This window comes from Durio zibethinus, chromosome 22 (genome assembly GCF_047325235.1).
Source record: "Durio zibethinus cultivar Kanyao isolate XHJ-2024 chromosome 22, ASM4732523v1, whole genome shotgun sequence".
Taxonomy (NCBI): Eukaryota; Viridiplantae; Streptophyta; class Magnoliopsida; order Malvales; family Malvaceae; genus Durio; species Durio zibethinus.
The window spans coordinates 5,512,006-5,527,532 of NC_143183.1; positions in this window are offsets into that span (position 1 = coordinate 5,512,006).

The window sequence follows — 15,527 nt, forward strand, 5'->3', positions numbered from 1 at the left end:
AAAATAAATATAATTTTATAAAGATATATAAAATTAATAAAAATATATAATCTTATTTAGTTTATTTTTTATTTTTTAATTTAAAATTTAACTTAAACTGAATATATATTTAATATTTAAATTTAATTTAAACTGAATAAAAAAATTAATTTGAATTGAATCAAATATTTTAATTTTAAAATCGATTTTTAATTTTTTTATTTTTTTTTCCTTCTCCCTAGCTAGGATTTTGAAGGAACAAAACTGATTGCAAAGTTAATCAATCAAGGGAAAGTGCCGAGGGAACAATCAAATATCCAAAATCTAGACCGGTGATTTTAAGGGAACACTCAATTTAATTTGTTATTGTTTTCTTCATCGCCGCACCATATCCAAAATCTTGCCTCACGTTTTTCACTTGGAAATTTCAAATTTGTATCCCAAGGAGAGGCAGAAAGTGGGTAAAAAGGGCATTCTTGATGCAATCTATAGAAAAACATTAAATCTTGTAGGTGCAGTTGAAATTAATTTTTCCACCGCCGCAAAATTTTCCAATTTTATCCATATGTTTTTCTTTATTTTTCTTATTTGGCTTTGAGTATATAGTGTGAGCACAAAAATGCTCCAATAATTTTTTTATAATAAATTAATAAACAAACATTTTTATAGTTAAATAATTACATAAATAATAAAGTAAACAAATACATAAATTTTAATTTAATATTTTTAATGATATTTTTTTCACTACAATTTATTTTACAATTATTATTATTTTTAATCTAAATACATATTTTATCATTAATTTTATTTTTATTTTTATAATAACCAATTTCATTAATATAATAATTTATCTTACTAGTATTATTTTTTTTAACCTCATCGAAATGAAATTTACCATTGTCCTAAACGTGCGTTTGGTAAAAGCAAATCAAGATCTGGGTGGGTTTTATTGTGTGATTGAACATTTGTGAAAAGACAATAGTGGAGTTGGAAAGGTACAAGAATTAAAGAAAGGTCTTGTTGTCTTTATTGTAGGAAAACGTTACATCATTCGACGTTGAGAATCAATGGAGCATCTTCTTTTCTCTGGTTCTTATCATTTTTTTTTTTTGTAAATTTAAATAAAAATAGTATTTAGAGAATTTAATAAAATAAAAATAATATTTAAAAAAGGTAATTAAAAAATAATATTTTAAAAATTTAATTGGATACAATAAAAAAACAAAGTCTTATCTAAAAATTTTGAAAAATTGCAAAGACTTTTTTTTGTTACAAGTATAAAGGTTTCTTTTAATATTTTAACCATCTAATTAATATCTCTTCCAACCTTTCAAAGGCTTAATCCTTAATTTCGAACTACTTTTTGTCTATTAATAATATTAATTATAACAATATAAGAAAAATTATTAAATGTATACTGGCAGTGGAATTTTTATATTTCACAAGTTAGGAAGGTGACATGTAATATCATTAGAATATATAAAAAATAAAAAAATTTAATTAAAAATGTGATATGTGTTAATCTTTTAACCTTGTTTGTAAAATTAAAAATTGTTTGGTCATATTTAATATATAAGATTATTGATAAGATAAGATAATAATCATTCTACACTATGTTTAATTTATATCTAAATAGAGGAATATGGATTGCAAAAAAGATTATTATCCTTGTAGCATAGGATTATTTAATTTTCTTTAAGTGGAGATGATTATTTTTAATTCATGAGATTAAATTTACATGTCTAATTATACCCTTAAAAATTACATCAATAATTTAAATTATATAAATTTTGAGAAAAAGATAATTTTGACAAATAAATAAATTATCATATTATAACCTTTTTATATATTAAACACAAAATAAAATGATATTATTTAATTTAATCATATTCATAATATCATCTTATCAATATATCAAATAATAATAATAATAATAATAATAATAATAATAATAATAATAATAATAATAATAATAATAAAGCAACAATGTGAGACCATATATATATATATGGAGAAAGGGTAAGTTCAAGAAAAAAGATTTATATGAAGTTTCTTAAGTGAAATTTGTGAAATTTTTTACTTAAAAAAAGGTAATAAAAATTAAAATAAAAAATTAAAATTGGTGTATTAATAAAATTTAATGAAAAAATCAATAATATGTAAAAAAAAAATTAAAAATATTGTTTATAATTTAAATTTGATGAATATTTATTCAACGGTAAATATTCTGTTAAAATTTTTATTAAAAATATTTATCTAAAAAATATATCTAATTTTATTAATTTTTGTTCAAAATTTACACTCTTGATCTATAAAAACTTTCAATATATTGATTTTAATTTTTATTAAAAATATTTTTTATAAAAAAATTTCATGAACTTCACTTAAAAAACTTTACCTAATTTCTTTCCCAAGTTTAACTCCTTCCTGAACTCTTTGAATTAATTAGAAGCCAATTAAGTTGAATGAGTTGGCAAGATAAGCTTATAATTAGTCAATGTGACCGTTATTGATTGATTCATTTATTGTAGTGTAAAAAAAAATTACTTTAATTTTAAGTCAAGCCATGCATATATCATTTAATTCAATAATTCTCTCTAAATTTCTACCTCTCCCCTATGTGCCAATCCTTCACTCAATTCGATCCCAACGGAATAAAATCCTATATGTGAGTTGAATACTGGTTACATAAAGATCCCTCCATATATCTTTAAGTTTGAGATTCCTCATTTATATGATTTTGTGATATCAAAATTTTAATTTTCTAACATAAGCTAGTTACATACACATTTTTTTTTTTAGAAAATGAGGCATAGACAATTATACGTCCCATTGAGTTAGATAGTTTTATGCATGTATTGTAACAAGAGATCGTAACAGTTAATGTTATTTTTTATTTTTGAGATTATCATATATTAAATTGTGATTATAGAAATTAAGAATTTAACATTCTAACAATAAATCACATAATTCTTGACTATTATTGTTTGTATTAAGTTCAGACAATAAATCACATAATTCTTGACTATTATTGTTTGTATTAAGTTTGACATTATTGTTTGTATTAAGTTCAGACTGGATGAAGAGCTTAAAGATAAACTCAGAGATAAGAAAAAAGAGAGTTGAAGAGAAGAGCTCAAAAGAAAATATGAAAGAGTTAAAAGAAGAATTGACCTTCATTTTACTTAAACGGAGTATAGGTATTTATACAAATTAGCTCAGACAATATGACCAAAATATACCTAATCCAATTGTGAGCTACTCTTTTAGGGTAAAAGAAAATTAGACCCTTATGACCCAAAAATGTCCCTAACATTATATCTCTAAAAAACAGTATGAAGTTTTAGATGAAGGTTAAGCCAATATGTCCGACCTACTTTGGGTTTAGTCGATTTGTTGAAATTAAGGATACATTCGAGTTCAAACTTTGAATGTCGATTTTGTTGTCCAACCTTTTAATAACACAAGAGGTTTGAAGTATAGATATGATGAGATGTTATTTTATGATTTATCTAACGTTGATGACTATTAGAATCTCAATAGTTATTTGACTTTGTTTGCTAACTATTTATTTTGGCCGAGGTTAATCTACGACTGATATAGAGGTATTTAGGTAGTCTAAGTTAGTTACACAATAATCGACATGACACTTGATTGATTTTACAATGTGATTCTAAATTTATTTATGTTGAGAAAATTTATACTTTGGTGAATTTGTACCAAGGTGATTTACATCGAGGTAAATCTGTGTCAAAGTGATTTTTACCAATGTGAATTTGTACCGAGATGATTTTCACTGAGGTAAATTTGGTGAATTTGAACACTTGCAAAGATAATTTGCTGAACGAAGCTTTAATGAAAGAAAATTTACTAAAGTGAGCTTTTTTGGAGGCAAATTTTGTTATAGTGAACTCTTTTATTAAGTTAAGCAATTAAGTTAAGCTAAAATTTTTTAGTCGACTTGAGCTTTTTGGTTAAGCTAATTTTTTGTTAAGATAAGAAAATGTGACAAAACTGCTACTTTATCAATAAATTTTGGCTAAACTGAGCTCTTTTGGTTAAGCTAATTTCTTTTAATCGAGCTAATCTCTTTTAGCTAAGCTGAGTATTTTTGATCGACTTGGCAAAACTAATATTTTATTAATGAAATTTAGCTGAGCTAAGCTTTTTTATTTGAACTAATCCTTTATGAAAGAAATTTAGTGGAGTTAATATTTTATTGAAAAAATTTGGTCGAACTGAGCTTTTTTAACTATCATAAGCTCTTTTGGCTAAGCTAATCATTAAGGCTTTTAGAATCCTTTCCTAAGAAAATTCGGTCGTGTTGAGCTCTTTTGACAAAGGTGACCCAACTAAGCCTTTATGTAATCAATTTATCGAGATAAGCTCTTTAACTGAGGTTGTTGAACTAAGTCTTTATGAGAGCAATTTATTGAGATGAGCTTTTTGATCGAGGTGGCTGAGATAAGCTTTTATGACTAATATGAGCTCTTTTGGTTGAGTAAGCTTTTTTGATCGAGTTGAGCTTTTTTGGCCAAGCTGATTACATTGGCCTAAGCGACCCAGCTAAGCTTTTATGAAGATAATTTACCAAGATGAGTTCTTTATCTAAAGTGGTCGAGCTAAGCCTTTGTGAAGGTAATTTACTGAGGTAAACTTTTTTGGTCGAGGTGAACTCTTTTGATTAAGTTGAGTTTGAGCTTTTTAGCTAAGCTGAGTTTGAGCTCTTTAGCTAAGCTGTTTTATCAAATTGGGCCTTTATAAAGGCATTTTATAGATCCAAACTCTTAGGCCGCTATGAGTCCGAGCTCTTAGGTTAAGTTATTTTGTTGAGTTGGACCTTTATGAAGGTATTTTATAGATCCGAGCTCTTTTGGCTGAGCTAAATTCAAACTTTTAGGCTGAGCTATTTTGTTGAATTGGACTTTATAAAGATATTTATAGATTCGAACTCTTTTGACTGAGTTGAGTTTGATCTTTTAAACTAAGCTATTTTGTTGAATTAGACCTTTACAAAATTATTTTTATAGATTTGAGCTCTTTTGACCAAGCTAAGTTCGAGCTCTTATGTCAAGTTATTTTGTCAAGATGAGACCTTTATGAAGTTATGAAAATTTGAGCTCGTTGGCTAAGCTTGGTCTAAGCTCTTTGGCCAAATTGAGTTTGAGCTTTTTAGCTAAGTTAAGTTAAGCTCGAACTCTTTTACCTTTTCATGGTGTCATTCTGAACTTAGCTGAAAAAAATGCCTACTTGGCGTGCCTTTTGTTTGTGCTAAGTTCGAATCGAAAAAAGAGCTCAAAAAAAAGAATGACAAAATTGAGGACAAGAGCTCAAAGGAAAGTATGAAAGAGTTGAAAAAATAATTACCCCTCTTTTACTTAGAGGGAGTGGGGGTATTTATATAAGTTAGCTCAGACTATGACCAAAATACCCCTAGTCCAATTATGAACTACTCTTTTAAGATAAAAGATAATTATACCCTTATGACCTAAATATACCCCTAACAATTATAATTAAAATTTGAAACTAAAATTTGAATATTTTGAGTTTGCATAATGAACTCAACTATAGAAAGAGATGGGATTTATGATACAAGAGAGGACTAACTTATTGTGTGATCTAATACCATTTATAATGAAAAAGAGAATGAGCATTTCATTTAATGACAATCTTAGTTGATTTTTTTTATATAAAAGGATCGTAGTTTAAGGGTTAGAAGGAGTTGTGGACGCTAGAATTTAAATCTTAGATTTACTAAATATTCTCTCTTAAAAATGTTACATAAATTAATTGGATTAAATCTCGAATTCTTGGATGATTTTTTATTGTTAAGATTTTGACAAATAATTAAACTAACCTGTTATAGATTGAAGCCTATATATATGAACTATATATAATCAGACTCTTCATGTATCATTTGCCTTTATATTGCTTGTTATAGCATCAAATAATTAATAAGAGTAACATGTTTGAGGAGATGAGTTCTAATTACAAAAAATAAAAAATAAAATTGCTGCTGAAAAGTTAATCTATAGTATTAACAAATAAGCACTTCATTATGAATAAATGGTTAATCATGTTTAGCTATTTTTGAAATTTAAAAATTTTAGGGATAATATTAAGAATGGTTTTGAATTATTAAATGAAATATTTAATGTGATATTTATATTTTAAAATTTCTATTATAATACCTAAACTATAAATTTGTTAGCTAATGTGGTAATTGAATAATTGTTTTTACATCACGTTTCATTATTTGTAATTAATCACGTTAGAGGTGAGTATCATATTGGTTAATAATTTTATAGTTCAAATATCACATTAAAGATTTTTAAAATTCAAATATCATATTAAATATTTTATTATAATTCAAGAACCATTTATAACATTAACCCAAAATTTTATATAGTTAATCTTGTTAGAACTGCGTTTTGGTTTAACAATTAGATCCCATTGCTCTCTACACATCCATTATTTGGAAGAGATCATATGTATTATATAAGCCAAGCAAAAAAGCAACAGTCTAAAGGTCACTTTGTTTAGTTTAGTTGATAGCTTTCTTATTTATTTTTTCTAAAATAAAAATAATAGGGATAAGATGTAAATTTAATGATATCATGTGAATGATTCAAATTTACCATAATTTTTTTAATTGGTGTAATTTTATTACTATACTTTTAATGTTGGAATAAATTCATCACCATACTTCCAATTGTGAAGTGATAAAGAATATGTAGTAGAAATTTATGTTAGAAACTATTTTACAGTTTAAAAAATAATTTTGAAAATAATATGCAATAGAAAAAACAACCATGAAGCTAAAATCCAAATTTATTTTATTTTTTTCTCTTATCATAGTATTTTCTATTAAATATAATGACACATAATCCATTTTTTTCCTTATTTCATCGTGACATTATCTAGTACATATACAGATCATAGTTTTTCAATTGATTTTGACCTTTTTCCCCTTTCATGGTTTTTTTTTTTTTTTTTTTTTTTCAGATTTTTTAATCATAGAACAGTTTTTAACAGATTTTTTTACTAAATATATTTTAATTGCTCAAAATTTTGAAATATGATGATTAATTTACTCCAAAATTAAAAGTATAATATTTAAATTGCACTAATTGAACCAATAATTTGGACTGATTATGTAAGTTCAGAGGAATAATTTGTACTTTAATAAAAAAACCAAAAAAATAAAAAATTAATAAAAATAAAAATTTATATTTGATACATTATTAGTTAATAAATATTATATATTATCAGTGAATTATACAATGATATCTCATTGAAAAATTAATTTTAAAAATTTAAAAATATATTTAAAATTAATTTATTTGATGATGTGTCATTATATAATTTGCTGATAATATATATCCTAATAACGTATTAAATATTAGTTTTAAAGACAAAAACAAATAAGAAAAAAAATAAAAATATAACAATCAAATGGAATATGTATCCTAGAAATTACTTTTTGAGGTATGGGACATTGCATTACTCTCCAACAAGATGTCCAAGGCCTTAATTAGCTACAATGATAGTCATCAAATTTCTTGATTTCCATTTAAGGCAAGCTAAGGTAGAGTATCATAATTCCCAATTAATTAATTGTTGGTTAAGACATAAGATTGAGTCTCAATTGTTGTACAACCTACTCATAGCCACCAGCATAATTTCGTTAAAAAAAAAAAAGAAACAATGACTCTTATATCAAGTTAGCCAATTCACCAATATGACCTTGAGATTGATACGTATAGAGATCTCTAGTTTGAGAATAACTTTCAACTCCAACTCAAATTAGCAATGAATCATACACAAAAAATTACAATGTGATTGTTATTAAAACATAAAAAAAATAAATTCAAAATAAGGGTTAGTTTAGTAGATTTTTTTTTCTATTGTAAATGAATATTCGATTCTTGAGAAATATTTCTACAATAAAATTTTAAATATATCAAGTTGACATGAGAGAATTAACTTTTAAGTTTGATTGCGGAAAAAAAAAAAATTCAAGCAAAGGTAAATATCCCTTAACTTTTTAAGTTTTGGTTTTAATAAGAGGGCACGAATTAATGGTAAAGGGCCAGATTAATTAATTACAACTTATGCAGCACATGGGGTTTGGGGTTTGATTTCAGTGTCTTCTTTTGCATGGAGGAAGCAGGAGGGAAGCAGGAGGTGACTAATCATTGGTACGGCCTGACAAGCTGATGGTTACCTGCAACCTCACCGTCCTTGAATTTATTAATTTTATCAATAAAAAAATATTTATTATAAAGTTTTTAGGGTATTTAAAGAATTTTTTTTAATTTTTAATCTTTGAAAATATTTATGGACACCGTATTACTCTATTTTGTATCTGCTTCTGATAATGTCTTTGGAGAAATAAAGGTAGGTATGGCCAAATCCAACCAACATAGACTGCTATTGAATTTAAGGAGGAAAAATATAATTGCATGTAATGTTTAAAGAAGAGTTTGAATAGTTAAAATGCATTGAAGAAGAAGCATGTGAAATAAAATACGAATCCCACGTCTGCAGCGCGTGTGGGCTTTTAATTTTTTTTTTAATTAGAAATTGCCTAGCTTCGAATGGGGTCATATTTATTTTTTAAAATATCTTCAATTAAAATTTTTAATAACTTTTTATTTCTATTTACTTTAATTCTACTAAATTTAGAACATATACATTGATACTAAAGTTGGTAACGAATCGGATCGAGGTTGATTTTTGTTTGTCTCGAACTCGATCCGATTTTATTTTTATAAAATCTGAATTCAATTCGACCTAATTCGAAATATTTTTTTTATTTTTTTCATACCCAAATCCGATCCGATCTAATTTGATATTGTATAAATCGCACCTCACCCGACTAGATCTAAAATTAATAAAATATTATTTTTAAATATAAAATGGTATTTTTTAAAAATATAAGTATATAATTATATAATTATATATAAATAAAGAATTAAAACAATAATTTTTATATAATATTAGGTTGAATCGGGTTTGCTTAAAACTCAAACACGATCCGATTCGATCTCGATTTTTTCTTAGTATTACCTGACATGACTCGAAACTTGATTTAAAAAAAAAAATTGACTCTATGAGGTCGGGTCAGGTCGAAACCCACTGAACGTGGAATGGGCTGCGAACCTTATTGATACATATTTAAAATAAAATAAAATAATAAATATTTTTAAAAAATATAGTTTTAAATAAAAAACTTAAAAAAAAGTTTTATTATTGCTTTGACTAAATCCAATTCAAGCAAATAGTTCAAAGTTAATAGACTTTAGTCTGATCTTGGAATGGGCTAAGATTATCTTGGGAATAAAGTAAATATTCTCTTCCTTTAACATTACATGCAAATATATTTTTTCTTTAAAATTCGAATAGTTTATAAGCCAGGTCTAAAATACAGTAACCTAAAACTATTGAGACCTCCTCAAGTTTGAACCAACAACCCCTTCTTTTTTATTATTATTTTTAATTATTTTTAATTTTTTTTATCAAAATTACATCATTTTGGTTAACTCATAAAAGACCTAAAGCTATCTTCTCTTCATTTCCATAATTTTCTCTTTTTAAATTACCTTTTCTCTCTCTCACCTTCTCAACTGAAATTGTAATTTCCAAGAAATTCAAAATCCGACTAACCACTTACCACACTAGTTGTCAGTGTCGATTGGCTTTTAAAATTCCTCTTTTCTTCCTAAACATTTCTATAGAATTGGATTTTCCTAAAAGCCCTTATATTTTGCTAGATCTAAAACTCTAATCCAAAACTTCAAACCATTGAAAACCCTTTTGTTGTCATCAAGGTTCCATTTGGATGGGTGGTGAAATTAGCTACGAGATTAAAAATAGTAATAAAAGTTACTACGACTAAGATTAAAAAAAAGTTATTATAGCTGCGATTGAAAAAAAAAGTTACTATAGTTGCGATTGAAAAAAAATTTAATGAGAAATTTATACTGATTTAATTTCATTGGACTTGGCATTTGAATTCAATTAAAGGTGTAGTGAGCTTAATCGTATCGCACCAAAGGTGTCGTGGAATCCAAATGGCAGCTAAATAGGCTGAAATCAAAGTATGTTTTTTCCCTTTTCTTGATTTTTTTTCTACTATTTAGATTTTTTAAAAAATCTCTCGACCCCATCCACTGCCATTATTACTATCATTTATTGTGGTTCTCCTCTCCACTTTTTCCTTTTTATCTTCACTTGTAGCTTCTCCCCTTCTAACAAAACTTCTAAAACTATCAAAAACTCTAAACATTAAATTATCAATCCTTTTTTTTTTATTTTGGTTTTTTTGTATGTTTTATGTATTTGATCTTAAGATGTTGCTATTGACTTTGATTTGAGTAGGTTTAGTTTTTAATTTTTGGGCTTGCTTTAAATCTATGAAAAAAGGAAAAGAATAGTGGGAATGAAACAAGTTGGGGTGTGGTGTTTGCCTTGATGGTTTTACTTGATGATTATGGGAGGTCAATAGTGGTGAAAAAAGACTATGGTGCTAGATTGGGGTGGCTATTTAGTAAAACTAATATGGCAATGTAGTGTCTAATTATATATTGATTTGGCATTTAAAATGAATAGTAAAATTACTTATTTAACTTTGTCTATATATTAGTACACTGCTAGTCCCAAACTTGAATAAAGTAAGGAGGTTGTAATAGGATGATGGCCAATGTAAAACATAATCAAACCATAGTAAGAGATCAAAACAAGAATTTTCATTGGATCGTCCCCTCATAATGTTACACTACATTCGAACATGGGTGTAGTGTTAAATAGGCAAACGTTGCTATTCTGCTTGGGTATGATGTCAAATAGGCAAGGGTTTTTGTATTTTAATAGATGACATGAGTAAATAAACTAGTCCATAAGGGTAAGTTATGCTTAGCTACTTTGAATTTGGGATCGCTAACTAGTAAGCTAGTAAAGATAGAAGAGATCATGATTAGGAGATGAATTAATATTATATTTCTCCAAGAAACTACATGGGTAGAGGAAAAGACTAGAGAGGTAGAAACATAAGACTCTAAGCTTTGGTACACAAGTAAAGATAAAAGTAAAAATGGAGTGGGAATAATAGTAGATAGAATTTGAAAGATGATATGGTTGAGGTTAAAAGAAAATAGGGATAAAATTTCACATGTTAAACTTATATTAGGAAAGGAAACTATTAATATCATTAGTGCTTACACCTTACAAAATAGATTTGGATCAAGCGAGTAAGTAAAAATTTTGAAAAGATTTAAATGAGATAATGCGAGCCATACTAAACAGAGAAAAATTATTTATTGGAGGAGACATGAATGGTCACATAGGCAAGGATTGTAATGATTTTGAGAATGTTTATAGAGGATATGTCTTTGGAGAAAGAAATGATATCGAGGATAACATTTTAGAGCTTGCTACTGCATTTAACTTTACTATATTAAACATGTGTTTTAAGAAAAGAGAATCACATTTGGTAACTTTTAGGAGTGGATCAAACATTAGTTAAATTGATTTATTTTTTACAAAAAAAAAATGATAAAAGTAGCTAGATGTAAGGATTACAAGGTTATATTAAGTGAGAGAGTGACAACATAACATAGACTGCTAGTCTAAATATCTTTCATCTTCAAGGTCAAAGAGAATACATCAAGATCATGAATCACGTATTAAGTGGTGAAACTTGAAAATGGACAACATATTAGCTTAAGGGATAGACTAGAAAAAAAAAGGTTGATTAAAAGCTTGATGAGGATGTAAAAGTAATGTGAAAAAAAATTTCTATCAAAATTCCAACTTGGCTATTCTAGGGGTCATAAATCATTAAAAAAAGAATCTTGGTGTTGGAATGAGGATGTGAAAATGATAATTAAAGCTAAATAAGAGTGCTATAAAAATTTAAGGAACAATAAGGATAAGGCGAGTTATGTAAAATATAAGATAGCAAAAAATGAATCTAAAAAGGCTATTCGAGATTCAAATACTAAAATTTATGAAGAATTATATAGAAAATTAGTGACAAAAAATGGAGAAAAAATTGTTTAAAATTGCTAAAATGAGGGATAAGAAGAGTAAGGATCTCAATGGCGTAAGATGTATAAAAAATTGTGATGAAAAAGTCTTAGTAAAGGATAAAAAGATTAAAAAGTAATAGAGAGATTATTTTGATAATCTCTTTAATGACAATTTTAAGCATGATATATGTAAGTTTAATATACCTTTTACAGATATAAATTATGTGTTTAAATATAATATTAAAAGGTATGAGGTTAGAGAGCCTTTGAGAAGGATAAAAGCAAAGAAAGCTATAAGACCAAATGGAATCTCGATTGAAGTTTAAAAATGCTTGGATGAAATAAAAGATATGATGGTCGATAGATCTTTTTAACAAAATTTGACATATTCAAAAGATATCAAAAGAATAGAGGAAAAGTACTATAATGCCTTTATACAGGAATAGATGTGATATATAAAATTGTTTGAACTATTAAGGAATAAAACTTATGAGTCATACTATGAAACTTTGGGAGAGAGTAATTGAATGTAAATTGCAATATGAGGTCACTATTTCTGAAAATCAATTTGGATTTATGCTAGGACACTCCACAACAGAGGCAATTCAACTATTAAAGCTTTTGTTGTAAGGTTTTTGAGTGAAAAAAAAAATATCTACATATAGTATTTATCAACTTGGAGAAAACATACGATAGAGTTCTCCGATAAATGCTTTATGGGCCTTAATGAAAAAATGAGTTCTTTTTAAAATACATTAACATAGTTAAAGATATGTATAAAGAGTTATAACAAATGTGAGGATGTTTGGGGGCTTGACTAATAGCTTTTCCATGACCTTAAGATTACATCAAAGCTCAGTGCTAAGTCCATTTCTTTTTGCATTAGTTATGGATGAGCTCACTAGACATATCTAAGATAAGGTGTCATTGTGTATGTTATTGCCAATGATATAGTCTTAGTTGTTGAAACTAATGATGATTTTAATGTAAAATTAGAATTATTGAGGCATACATTAGAATCCAAAGACTTTAAATTGAGAATATCTAAAACTAAATATATGGAATGTAAGTTTAATGGTCATAGGGAAGTAAGTGCTAGTATGATTAAGTTGGATGGTGAAGAGGTACCAAAGAATAGTCATTTTTGATATTTGGAATCAATTATTCAGAGTGATATTAAGAAAAGAATGCAAATCATAGGATTCAACTAGAATGGTGAGGTGACAAATGCATCAAGTGTGTAGTGTGATCATAACATGCCTTTAAAACTAAAAGCAAGGTTGTTTAAAACAACTATAAAATCTATATTGTTATATGGAACTGGGTGTCAAGTCATTAAAAAACAACATGAAAAGAAAATGATGGGATTAATTATTCAGAGTGATATTAAGAAAAAGATATAAATCATAAGATTCAACCAGAATGGTGAGGTAATAAAATGCGTTGAGCATGTTGTATGATTGTAACATGCCTTTAAAGTTAAAGGCAAAGTTATTTAAAACAACTGTAAAACTTACATTGTTATATGGGAATGGGTGTCGGGTCACTAAAAAATAACATGGAAAGAAAATGAGCGTAACTAAGATAAGGATGCTTAGATGGATGTGTGGTAAGATTAGAAAAAATGAGCGTAGCTGAGATGAAGAAGTTTAGATGGATATGTGGTAAGACTAGAAGAGATAAAAGTAGAAATAAAAATATTCAAAAAATATTACGAGTCATCCAAGTTGAGGAAAAAAATGAGAGAAAGCTGTTTGAGATGGTTTGAACATATGAAATGTAGGCATCTTTATACACTAGTTAGCAGAAATAAAATTTTGGATTTATGAGAGACCAAAACTTTTAGAAGTAGACCATGAAAGACGTAGATACAAGTAATAAAAAATAATATGAGAGTTAAAGAAGTAGATAAAAATATTGCTTTTGATAAAAATAATTAGCGTAAGAAGATTTAAAAGTACGACCTAATGTTTTTCCTTTTTTTGGTTTTTTATACAATTGAGTTCTAAGATAAAAAACTTATTTTGTTATTAATATAAGTAATTAAAGATCGATTAATTAGTCCAAAGCTAATTGATTCAATACTCTTTTTGGATCAATTAATTGGTTCATGAACCGATTCGATTCAAATTTTAAAGCATAGAACTTATTTCTTTCAAAACAAGCCACTTTAATTGGATTTTTTATTGCTATTTTCTATTTGTTTAGCATTATTATATTTTTCTCCAAACACAATATTTATGGTTAAATGCATCTTTTAATGAGATGCTAAAGATATATATAAGTTTGGAAAAAAAAATCTAAGTTTATGTACTTATCTATAAAAAAAATTAAAAATAAAAACATATCTTAAAAATAAAAATTCTAAAATGAAATAGATATATTGAAGCTACAAATAAAAAAAATAAATAGAACAATAAATTGCAATAAATGAATTACTAAAATCTTCTCCAATATGGTCTATCATATCTTAACCATATCTTATCTTCCTACCTCTTCAATGCTTTGAGAGTTTGTAAATATTTTATAGAAATAAAAAATATTTAGTCCAAAACTCTACCATTTATGCTTGTACTCGAGTTAAAAGCAAAGACATGTGTGCACAGCTGGACATAGAAAAGATAAGGCGGGGTGGTAGGGAGGACCATGCCCCCAATTCTTTAATTTTATTTGAATTTCCAAACTTTTTAATTAATTAGTTTATTTATGTAAATTATTATCTTATATAATAAATATACAATAAAAATATTAAATTTCAAAAATAGATTTTAATTGAATTATTGTATAATTTATCAACATCAAACTAAAAAATTGTTACATAATGTACTTTTTTGTTTCAAATCGAATAGGAAATTTCATTATACTAATAATAATCACTTTGCACTTTAGGTTAGTAAAAGTAAATAATTATGCTAATTAATGTGTATTTGATGATATTTTTTGGTATAGCCACAATTTGAGAATAAAAAAAGTTATAAGTATTATAATTTAAATTTCAAACTTATATCAAATTTAAAAATGAGGCTAATTATATTGAATTAAAAAAAATCAGTTAATTTTTTTCTATATAAAGAAAGTCTTAATATGAGGATAAAAGAAGAAATAGCAAGTATTGGAATTGAATACCAAATCAATTGGATGCCATCTATTAAGGGTGTCCAATTAAAAATTTTGATAAAGGACCATATTTATAAATTTTTTAAAAGACTAGAAACACTATTTAATTATATCTAAGTTTCAAGTATATACCATTCATAAAGTTTGAAAACTAACAAATGTTTCATTAAGTTTCCCTCAACCAATAAAAAAAAAAAGTTTCATAATTAGCTTAGTGGGACAAAGGCCCCCTTCATTTTGCCACTTTTTTACTCCAAAAACTTCATGTTTCTATCGGTTCTTATTTTTGGGGGTCTGATTGTTTGGATATTATTGGTGTTTGGTATCTAGTTGGGAAGTTGTGCATTGATGAATGATAATTTGAAGTTGACCAAGCAATAAATATATTTTCATGGCTAG